Here is a 12611-nt window from a genome sequence, read left to right as displayed (position 1 = left end):
AGTGCCTGGCTACAGCCCTTAGCCGTGGTATATTGGCCATATACCACAAACCCCCGAGGTGGCTTTTATAAACTGGTTACCAACGTAATTAGAGCAGTAAAAATAAATGTCATACCCATGTTATACGGTCTGATATACTACGGCTGGCTGTCAGCCAATTCTGACAGCCTTCAGGGCTCAAGCCACCCAGTTTATAATGTGCAATATATTCCAACATAATACACCAACGACATCAGTTCGGAGATAAAGGTTGTGAGCACAGTGTTTCTAATCAGATCAACAAAAGTATTTAGACCTCCTCCCACATGGAATGCAGATAGTCACCTAGGAGATGGACACTCACAGGGCAGAGATTTCTTAGATTACAGCGAAAGCTTTGAGACAAATCCAAATGTCGCGACCAACCCTTTACACATGCTCAGGGATCGCGACCCAGTGTCCATGTCGTTGGGGCCTTCTGATTCACACGGCCGCATCCTTTTCGATCAGGTATTGAATTCAAACAACAGGGCTAGAGCACAGGTTCAAAAAGGGGGAGCCACATCTGGCAGTAGTAAAGAGAAACAATTATTCTGCATGTTCTGTAACAAAGGCTTCAGCTGCTCGCAGAAAGTGGATTACCACAGGGTCCACACAGGGGTAAAGCCTTTCAGCTGTACCCAGTGTCACATGCGCTTTGCCCAGGCTAGTGACCTGAAGAGGCACCAGAGGGTCCATACAGGGGAGAAACCATTCGGCTGTCACCTGTGCCGTGCTAGTTTCTCCCACTCGTCCAGCCTGAAGAGGCACCAGAGGGTCCACACAGGGGAGCATACAGGAGCCCCCAATGTGAGAAGAGGTTCTCCCACCAGCACCAGCTGAAGATGCACCTGAAGGTCCACACGGGAGAGAGGCCATTCACCTGTATGCACTGCAGGAAGAGGTTCTCAGAGAGCCCATTCAATCCGTGGTTTGAATAAAAGAATATCAAACTTTTTTTTGGGGGGGTGTAGGATGGGAACTGTGTAGGAATGATAATGGAGGTACATTTATGGCCTCCTCACTAATGTCCAGCTTGCTAACAGGCATCGAAACAAAATCTAAACAGTTGTGGAACATCAAGTTATTTATTTTTAATGGGGGAATAATGGCAAATTTCAAACATTTCCTGACTCATTATTGGACTGTCTGTCAAAGGGAGAGCGAGCTAGAGCCAGAGCTACATCACCATAGTTACTGATGCATGCTATTGAAATGTGATTCATTCTAATACCCCACTCCTTGAAAGTCATGTATTGATTATACACTGATGTTACAAAACATTAGGAACACCTGCTCTTTCCATGACATAGACTGACCAAGTGAATCCAGGTGAAAGCCCCGATCCCTTATTGATGTTACTTGTTAAATACACTTCAATCAGTGTAGATGAAGGGGGAGAAGGATTTTTAAGCATTGAGACAATTGAGACTTGGATTGTGTATGTGTTCCATTCAGAGGGTGAATGGGCATGACAAACTATTTAGATGCCTTTGAACAGGGTATGGTAGTAGGTGCCAGGAGCACCGGTTTGGGTCAAGAACTGCAACTCTGTGGGGATTCACTCAACAGTTTCTCGTGCGCATCAAGAATGGTCCACCACACAACTGTGGGAAGCATAGGAGTCGACATGGGCCAGCATCCCTGTGGAATGCTTTCTTGTACCTTGTTAGAGTCCATGCCCTGATGAATTGAGGCTGTTCTGGGGGCAAAAAGTGGGGATGCAACTCAATGTTAGGAAGGTGTTCTTAATGTGTTGTACATTCAGTGTACAGTATATAGCATACTTGATGAAGGATGATCACTGCAATCAACAGCTGCAGTGTTGCTCATTGGATTACCCCATATCATATCATGAAATAAGCTATGTGAAAGTATTTAAAGACAAAAGAAAAGGAATTATTTTATTTGGATGGATGGTTGGCATGACAAAGGTAAGAGGATATTTTATTTTATAAAATGTGGGTGAAATTTTTCTTCTGAATACATTTGTCGAGCTCGTTATGTGTTGTTTCGTGGACGGGACCCTCGCCTGAATGGACTTGTGCCTGGTAAAAACCTTAGACTATTTTAAGCCGTAAGGCCCAAGGTGTGGTATATGGCCAATATACCACGGCTAAGGGCTGTTCTTATGCACGACGCAACGCGGAGTGCCTGGACACAGCCCTTAGCCGTGGTATATTGGCCATATACCACAAACCCCCGAGGTGGCTTTTATAAACTGGTTACCAACATAATTACATTTACATTACATTTAAGTCATTTAGCAGACGCTCTTATCCAGAGCGACTTACAAATTGGTGCATTCACCTTATGACATCCAGTGGAGCAGCCACTTTACAATAGTGCATCTAAAAATAAATGTCATACCAATGTTATACGGTCTGATATACTACGGCTGGCTGTCAGCCAATCAGCATTCAGGGCTCAAGCCACCCAGTTTATAATGCGCAATATATTCCAACATAATACAGCAACGACATCAGTTCGGAGATAAAGGTTGTGGGCACAGTGTTTCTAATCAGATCAACAAAAGTATTTAGACCCCTTGACTTTTCCACATTTTGTTACGTTACGGCCTTATTCTAAAATGGATTAAATAAAAAGCAATCTTCAGCAATCTACACACAAAACCCCATAATGACAAAGTGAAAACAATTTTAAAAATTTTGCAAATGTATTAAAAAAAAATTTAAACATACATTTTATTTGCATAAGTATTCAGACCCTTTGCTATGAGAGTTGAAATTGAGCTCAGGTGCATCCTGTTTTCATTGATCATCCTTGAGATGTTTCTACAACTGGATTGGAGTCCACCTGTGGTAAATTTTATTGATTGGACACGATTAGGAAAGGAACACAACTGTCTATATAAGGTCCCACAGTTGACAGTGCATGTCAAAACAAAAACCAAGCCATGAGGTTGAAGGAATTGTCCGTAGATCCAAGAGACAGGATTGTGTCGAGGCACAGATCTGGAGAAGGTTACCAAAACATTTCTGCAGCATTGAAGGTCCCACAGAAGTGGCCACAGTGGCCTCCATAATTCTTAAATGGAAGAAGTTTGGAACCACCAAGACTCTTTCCAGAGCTGGCTGCCCCGCCAAGCTGAGCAATCAGCGGAGAAGGGCCTTGGTCAGGGAGGTGACCAAGAACCCGATGGTCACTCTGACAGAGCTCTAGAGTTCATCTGTGGAGATTGGAGAACCTTCCAGAAGGAAAAACATCTCTGCAGCACTCCACCAATCAGGCCCTTATGGTAGAGTGGCCAGACGGAAGCCACTCCTCAGTAAAAGCCCGCTTTGAGTTTGCCAAAAGGCACATAAAGACTCTCAGATCATGAGAAACAAGATTCTCTGGTTTGATGGAACCAAGACTGAACTCTTTGGCCTGAATGCCAAGCGTCACACCTAGAGGAAACCTGGCACCATCCCTACGGTGAAGCATGGTGGTGGCAACATCATGCTGTGGGGATGTTTTTCAGAAGCAGGGACTGGGAGATTAGTAAGTATTGAGGCAAAGATGAACGGAGCAAAGTACAGAGAGATCCTTGATGAAAACCTGCTCCAGAGTGCTCAGGACCTCAGACTGGGGGCGAAGGTTCACCTTCAAACAGGACAACAACCCTAAGCACACAACCAAGACAACGCAGAAGTGGCTTCGGGACAAGTCTCTGAATGTCCTTGAGTGGCATCTCAGGAGAGACATCTCTGTAGAGACCTGAAAATAGCTGTGCAGCAAAGCTCCCCATCCAACCTGACAGTGCTTGAGAGGATCTGCAGAGAAGAATGGGAGAAACTCCCAAAATACAGTTGTGCCAAGCTTGTAGTGTCATACCCAAGAAGACTCGAGGCTGAAATCTCTGCCAAAGATGCTTCAACAAAGTACTGAGTAAAGGGTCTGAATACTTGTTTTTGATTAGTCATTATGGTGTATTGTGTGAAGATTGATTGAGGGGGGAAAAAACAATTTAATCCATTTTAGAATAAGGCTGTAACAATAAAATGTGGAAAAAGTCAAGGGGTCTGAAGAATTTCCGAATGCACTGTATTTTCTGCTTGGTTTCCAGAAAAATGCATTGAAAGAAATTAAATAGGCTACTACTGAGGTCTGATGATGCTTCCAATATAGTAAAAGGCGTATTGTGTTGGGTGATGTGCTAAAGTCTGGTTACATAACTCTGCCTCTCTCTCCCTGAATGAGAAAGATGTACAGTCGTGGCCAAAAGTTTTGAGAATGACACAAATATTAATTTTCAAAAGTCTGCTGCCTCAGGTTGTATGATGGCAATTTGCATATACTCCAGAATGTTATGAAGAGTGATCAGATGAATTGCAATTCATGCAAATGAACTGAATCCCCCCAAAAACATTTCCACTGCATTTCAGCCCTGCCACAAAAGGACCAGCTGACATGATGTCAGTGATTCTCTCGTTAACACAGGTGTGAGTGTTGACGAGGACAAGACTGGAGATCACTCTGTCATGCTGATTGAGTTCAAATAACAGACTGGAAGTTTCAAAAGGAGGGTGGTGCTTGGAATCATTGTTCTTCATCTGTCAAACATGGTTACCTGCAAGGTACCGTCATCATTGCTTTGCACAAAAGGGGCTTCACAGGCAAGGATATTGCTGCCAATAAAATTGCACCTAAATCAACCATTTATCGCACATATGTCAGAGTCAAGGCCCGCGGGCCACATCCGGCCCGCAAGAAGGTTTTTTACGGCCCCTGGGATGATCTTGATTTATTATTAGAACCGGCCCGCAGCAAGCCGGCAGCCCACAGATCTTTTACACGCACCAATACTACATTTCCCACAATGCAAAGGTGACGCACCGAGCAGTAGGCTGCTTCATTTCAATATTTATTGGCACAGCAGTCGTCAGCATCACAGTAAAATTAACTTTCAGATACCCATCAAAAATGGCAAAACGGAAGGTGGATACTGAGAACCGGGGTTTCAAACAAGGTGGGAGTCGGAGTATATGTTCACGAAGGTAGCTGGAAAACCTGTGTGTCTTCTGTGTGGAGAAAGTGTGGCGGTACTGAAAGAGTATAATCTGAGACGACATTATGAAACGAAACACGCGGACAAAAACAAGAATATGGACATGGAACAAAGGCTACAAAAGGCAGAGGAATTAAAACGAGGCCTCAAATCTCGACAGGCTCTGTTCAAAAAAGCCAAATCACAAGGCCAGGCTGCTGTCAAGGCCAGTTTTATTTTGGCAGAAGAGATCGCTAAATCAGCCCGGCCATTTACGGAGGGGGATTTCATCAAAAACTGCATGATTAAAGTTTGTGACGAAGTTTGCCCAGAAAAAAGGCAACTCTTTTTAAATGTGAGTCTGAGCAGAAACACCATTGCCGAGAGAGTAGACCAGTTGTCCATCAATCTAAAAGAGCAGCTTGTGAAAAAGGGAAAAGATTTTATTGCATATTCCTTGGCTGTGGATGAGAGCACCGACATTTCTGACATTGCCCAGTTGTCAATTTTCATCCGCGGAGTGGACTCCAACCTAAAGCGTGACAGAGGAGTTTTTGGCTTTACGTCCTATGCATGGCACAACTACGGGGCATGATTTGTATGAAGAGGTGTCAAGATGTGTAAATGAGATGGAGCTGCCTTGGGAAAAACTCGTGGGTTTGACAACCGACGGAGCACCTGCGATGTGTGGACACAGGAGCGGACTGGTGGCGAAGATACGGGAAAAGATGCAAGAGGAAAACGCGACAGGTGAGCTGACAGCTTATCATTGTATCATACACCAGGAAGCGTTGTGCGGTAAAGCCTTGAAAATGGAGCATGTAATGAGCATCATCACGCGCACAGTTAACTTTATCAGAGCCAAAGGTTTGAATCACCGCCAGTTCAAGGCATTTCTGACGGAGTTAGAAACGGAGCATGGTGATTTGCCTTATCACACAGAGGTGCGATGGCTAAGCCAGGGAAAGGTGCTTCAAAGATGTTTCGAGCCAGGAGATTTGTCTGTTCTTGGACAGCAAAGGGAAAGACACAACACAACTCCGAGACAAATGTTTCTGTGTGAAATGGCTTTTCTGTGTGACATTACGAGTCATCTGAATGCAATAAACTTGCAGCTGCAGGGTCGGGATCGTGTCATCTCTGATATGTACAGTACAGTGAAGGCATTTAAAACCAAACTGACTCTGTGGGAGACGCAGATGCGGAAAGAAAATTTGAGCCACTTTCCCAGCTGCCAGACCATGAAAGAGAAGCTCTCTACCAGTGCGTTCCCGAGCACACAGTTGGCTGATAAAATAGGTATGCTTGCCGCTGACTTTCGACGCCGATTTGCTGACTTTGAAGCACAAAAAGCAGGTTGGAACTGCTCGGTAACCCATTTGCTGTTGACGTGGAAAGCTCACCACCAAACCTCCAAATGGAGTTGATTGACCTCCAATGCAATGATGCACTGAGGGCAAAATATGCGGCAGTGGGTGCTGCGGAGTTCGCCCGTTTCCTCCCGGCACAATGCCCCAGCTGCGCATCCAGGCTGCTCAAACGTTGTCTATGTTTGGCAGCACATACCTGTGTGAACAACTGTTTTCTTTGATGAACCTGAACAAAACATCACACAGAAGTCGACTTACTGCTGAACACCTCCACTCAATTCTGAGGATTTCTTCAGCTCAGAGCCTTACCCCGAACATTGATGAACTTGTGGAAAAGATGGGACACCACCAAGTATCACCCTCAACCTCAAACAAGTGAACATTACTGTGCAATCACATATTTAGAGTTTTTACTCAGTTCAAGTTTAAAAGTTAAAATTTAATATTTGTTTTCACTGCATGTTACTTCTCCTTAAACAAAGTGTTGTTTTTGATTAATAGATTTTTGCACTTTATTTTTTGTATTTCAATCCAATTATATTTTAAAAATATTTCAGTTGAGTGGATGATAGAAAATTGCTATTATTGTTTTTCTTTGAAGTAAATTTAGCCCACTTTTGCTAAAATAGAAAATATAGTCTACTGATGGTGCCTTGAATACCGGTTTCTTTCATTTAATGTTCATGTTATGGGGATATTTATATAAAGGAAATTTGTCTTTTGTGTCTGTTGAAAATTAAAGATTACTGACAGAGCCATAAGAAAATATTGCTTTATTTATCTGATCATATTGTAATATATTTGTTAGGTTTTCAGTAGGTTCAATTAGGTTCACTAGACTATATGCGTCATTTAAAAAAATTTCAATGAACATTCGAACAGTCCGGCCCTCGTCTTGTAGCTGATTTTTTTATTTGGCCCTCCGTCCATTTGACTTTGACACCCCTGATTTATCGGATCATCAAGAACTTCAAGGAGAGTGGTTCAATTGTTGTGAAGAAGACTTCAAGGCGCCCAAGAAACTCCAGCAAGCACCAGGACCGTCTCCTAAAGTTGACTCAGCTGCATGATCCGGGCACCACCAGTACAGAGCTGTCTCAGGAATGGCAGCAGGCAGGTGTGAGTGCATCTGCACGCACAGTGAGGCAAAGACTTTGAGGATGGCCTGGTGTCAAGAAGGGCAGCAAAGAAGTCACTTCTCTCCAGGAAAAACATCAGGGGCAGACTGATATTCTGCCAAAGGTACAGGGATTGGCCTGCTGAGGACTGGGGTAAAGTCATTTTCTCTGATAAATCCCCTTTCCGATTGTTTGGGGCATCCGGAAAAAAGCTTGTCCGAAGAGAAAACAAGGTGAGCGCTACCATCAGTCCTGTGTCATGCCAACAGTAACGCATCCTGAGACCATTCATGTGTGGGGTTGCTTCTCAGCCAAGGGAGTGGGCTCACTCACAATTTTGCCTAAGAACACAGCCATGAATAAAGAATGGTACCAACACATCCTCAGAGAGCAACTTCTCCCAACCACCCAGGAACAGTTTGGTGACAAACAATGCCTTTTCCAGCACGATGGAGCACCTTGCCATAAGGCAAAGTGATAACTAAGTGGCTCGGGGAACAAAACATCGATATTTTGGGTCCATGGCCAGGAAACTCCCCAGACCTTAATCCCATTGAGAACTTGTGGTCAATCCTCAAGAGGCGGGTGGACAAACAAAACCCCACAAATTCTGACGAACTCCAAGCATTGATTATGCAAGAATGGGCTGCCATCAGTCAGGCAGGATGTGGCCCAGAAGTTAATTGACAGCATGCCAGGGCGGATTGCAGAGGTCTTGAAAAAGAAGGGTCAACACTGCAAATATTGACTCTTTGCATCAACTTCAAGTAATTGTCAATAAAAGCCTTTGACACTTATGAAATGCTTGTAATTATACTTCAGTATTGCATAGTAACGCCTGACAAGAATATATCTAAAGACACTGAGGCAGCAGACTTTGAAAATTAATATTTGTGTCATTCTCAAAACCTTTGGCCACGACTGTACACTTTGGCAGACAGTCCAACAATGAGTCCGAAAGGTTTAGGAACTTAAGACACATTTTATAAATGTGCTATTATTCCCCTTTAAGAGTGCCCCCCACCTCTGTGAAGACTGAATGCGGCCTGTGGGGCAACATTAGTTTGGCTACATGATGTTCACAAATGCCTATTTCCATTCAACTACTTCATTTCCCCCCCAATACACTTTAAATGAGAACATGTATGCAGTTGATCAAGTTTATGATTTTTTTGTTGAGGCATGTGTATGTGTGGTTTTCATATGGTGTATTTAACATTTGTTTATGTTTAATAAACACAAAATGGGACGTTTCATTCAAAGACTTTGATTGAGACTCTTTAGCATACATCACATCAACGCTCGTGTCCACAAAGCATACCAGAAAAGGTCCTACTCTAGGAATCCTGTAAAAAATAAACTCCCAGCTCAGAGTGGGTTTTAGGATGACGTTAAGACACTGCCCAGACAAACTCTTAAAGGTTTATATCAGCTGGTAATCATGACAGCAGTTTGAGGTACCGCAAATGAAAGTCAGTGACGACGATGCTCATTGAAATTGTCGAAAATAAAGGGGAATAATTTAGATGAGGTATCGCCCTTGGGGGAACTCGATAGCACGCTTCAGACAACCAATTGAATGTGACTACAAAACGTTTGATAGTATTTTCCTGACACGATCACTTTGCCTTCTCTTAATTATCGCCTAATATGTTGGCATGCATATATATATATATATTTTTACAATATTGTTGTTGTTGTTGACAATATTAACGTTAGATCAACACACTTGTCACTACCGTTTAACAACTCTAAATTGCTTTGGCACAGTAGGACTCAAGTCACTTGCCGACAATGTTGCCTACAACATTTTAAAGGTCTTATTTTAATTAAACACAATCAGTTAACATAAGCCCAACATGCCTTCAATTGCCCAATTTAAACACTTTTTTTTTTAAACAATGTGTTATTGTGCTCCAAAGGGATAAATTGAAATAACTTTATGTAGATAAATAATCAAAAGAAAAACAGGTTTATTTATTATGTGAAATAGGCCTAATATGAATTCATTTTCAAAGGTGCAAGAGATACTTTTATGGGTTGATCACATGGCAGTTTCAAAACGTTCTTTCAACAACTCAAGTAATTGCATGTGGTGCAGGAACTACTGACTCACTGCATTTTTCTATAATCAAAACACCTGCTGGTAACTTTTAACTGGTTAGGACAGCTCAAGAGGTCTCTTAAATATTTGTTGACTAGGTGGGACTCTTATGACTAAAGAGGCGTAACCCATAAAAGTAGAAGTAAACTCCCACTGTGCACAGACCTCTATTCCATGTTGGTTCAAATATGGAAACAACATTGATTCAAGCAGTGGGCCCAGTGGGATGTCTCTATTCTCAACCTATTCTGCATACACCTAGCAGCACTTTATTACCAACCACTTCATTATAAATATACCTAGTGTCAAGTAATTAAATCAACTAACATGTTTACAATCTCTCATTACCCAATCAGAAGATGCTCCATAGCAGGGTGCTCATATCAGATTTCTTGATCCAACATCCTCTCACTCTGTATCTCTTATAGTCAGTAGACATGGAGGATGGGAAGCCTGATCTGTTGTTGGTCAAAGAGGAGACAGTAGAAGACAGACCAGAGAGCATTGACCTGCTGAGTGGACTAAAGATGGGGGAGCAGGGTAAGGGAGAAGTACATATCGCCTACATACAGTAATAGATCTTCAGTGGGAATAGTGATGCACCTGGCTATTTTTTTTCTTATTCATAAAATTAAATCAATACAACTTATGTTTACATACAAAAACACAATGTATGAACTTGACCAGGTAATTGACAATTAAAAACTGTAGAGCGTAGAGTTCTCTGCCATGTTTGCAATGTCTATTTTGTAACCTCTTCATGCAGGTGGTTGGCTGGAGGCAAACAGAAGAGACTGGGAAGCCATCTTTGATTCCTAGACCCAGACCAATGCAGCCAAGTGCCCAGGGGACAACATAACTGAGCAGGCCAGGACCAGAAGCGACACAGGGGAGGTCAGTGGATGGGACAAAGTCCTGGGGAATGACACTTAACCACAACCAGAAACAGACAGTCGAACACAAAACAACATCCAAACTTAAGTCTCCATGATAACAGACTGGCTGTGACCAGGACGAGGAGTAGATTTGATCTTCGGGGACAGGGAGGTGTCCGTATGCAGGGGGAGAGAACAGATACTGACCTGGCTAGCGATGCTCCATCCTACTCCTATAGTTGTGATTCAGAGAGACTAATGGCACCTCAGGTTAACCCCTTAACAGGTGCTGCCATCAGCCTCCCTTCTATAGGATCTATCAACTGGAACATGGACCCTGCGACAACACAGACACTCCCTGGCCTTCGTCCTCCTCACACTCTCCTTAAGTTAAACTAGACCTCAGACAATGTCGGTCCTTCAACACTAAATGGCTGCCCATTTACAAATAACAGTAGTAGAGAGAGAATCAGTAATGGTGGCCACACCAAAAAGACTTCAAAGCACTTCAATTCCCCAAATCAGGTGGAGATCTACCAGAGGATGCACACAGGGGAGAAATCATCCGGCTGCCACCTGTGCCGGGCTGGTTTCTCCCACCCGTCCAACCTGAAGAGGCACCAAGAGGGTTCACACAGGAGAGAAACCCTACAGCTGCCTCCAGTGTGAGAAGAGGTTCTGAAGGTCCACACGGGATCTGTGCACACTGCGAGAAGAGGTTCTCAGAGAGGAGTTACCTCAGGATACACCAACAGAAAATGCACACGGCCCATATATAATGACATGTAATATAATACTAGTTCGTTTGTAGTTAATTCTGTTGGTTTGGATGTAGTGGGAAACTGGATGAGGTGAACTGAGGAAATAATTAGTATGAGGCAGAGTAGATATGGTGATGGTTGGTTCGATGGTGCCTGTAAAAATGCTGCTGATGATGATACTGGTGTCAGTGGTGGAAAAAGTACCCAAAGGTCATACTTGAGTAAAAGTAAATATACATAAATAGAAAATGACTCAAGTGAAAGTCACCCAGTAAAATACTACTTGAGTAAAAGTATAAAAGTATTTGGTTTTAGATACACTTAAGTGTCAAAAGTAAATGTACAATGCCTCCAGAGTGCTGCAGTGGTCTAAGGCACTGCATCGCAGTGTTAGAGGCGTCACTACAAACCCGGATTCGAACCTAGGCTGTATCACAACCAGCCGTGATCGAGAGTCCCATAGAGCGGCGCACAATTGGCCCAGCGTTGTCCGGGTTTGAGGAGGGTTTGCCCGACTCCTTGTGGCGGGCCGGGCACCTGCAGGCTGACTCGGTCGCCTCCGACACATTGGTGCGGCTGGCTTCCGGGTTAAGCAGGCGGGTGTCAAGAAGCACAGTTTGGCAGGTCATGTTTCAGAGGACGCATGACTTGACCTTCACCTCCCAAACCCGTTGGGGAGTTGCAGCGATGACACCAGATCCAAATTGTGCATTTATGATTAGTGTGTCCACCAGATCAGAGGCAGTAGGGATGACCAGGGATGTTCTCTTGATAAGTGCGTGAGGACCATTTTCCTGTCCTGCTAAGCATTTAAAATATAACAAGTACTTTTGGGTAATAGGGAAAATGTATGGAGTGAAAAGTACATTATTTTCTTTAGGAATGTAGTGAAGTAAAAGTTGTCAAAAATATAAATAGTTAAGTATAGCTGCCCCAAAAAAACTACTTCAAATACTTTAAAGTATTTTTACTTAAGTACTTTACACTACTGACTGGTGATTTATAGTGAGATAAGGATAGTGCTTTAATTAATGTTTACTTGAAGTAGTGAAGCTGTGTGTAATGTTGAACCTTTTCCAAAGTATTCTAAAATTCACTGTATCAAAGCGAGGGCACCAGATTTACAGATAAGTTGTATTATTCTTGTTACCTATAGTTTTTTTGGGGGGCTGTATAATTTGTTTCCCTTCTCTCAGTCAAATTAAAACATTATACCTAATTCTTGAATTAACACCTATGGTAAAAATGTATAAATAATAAACTCCAATGGCTTCATATTGTTAAGTAATTGAATGAAAGGGTTAGAGATGTTTTTGACTGTGGTTAACATTTTATAATATCATGTCATGTTTCTGTGTGTACAGCAAAGAGTTTC

Source organism: Oncorhynchus nerka, linkage group LG11 (assembly GCF_034236695.1).
Source record: "Oncorhynchus nerka isolate Pitt River linkage group LG11, Oner_Uvic_2.0, whole genome shotgun sequence".
Classification (NCBI taxonomy): domain Eukaryota; kingdom Metazoa; phylum Chordata; class Actinopteri; order Salmoniformes; family Salmonidae; genus Oncorhynchus; species Oncorhynchus nerka.
This window is presented reverse-complemented; position numbering follows the sequence as displayed.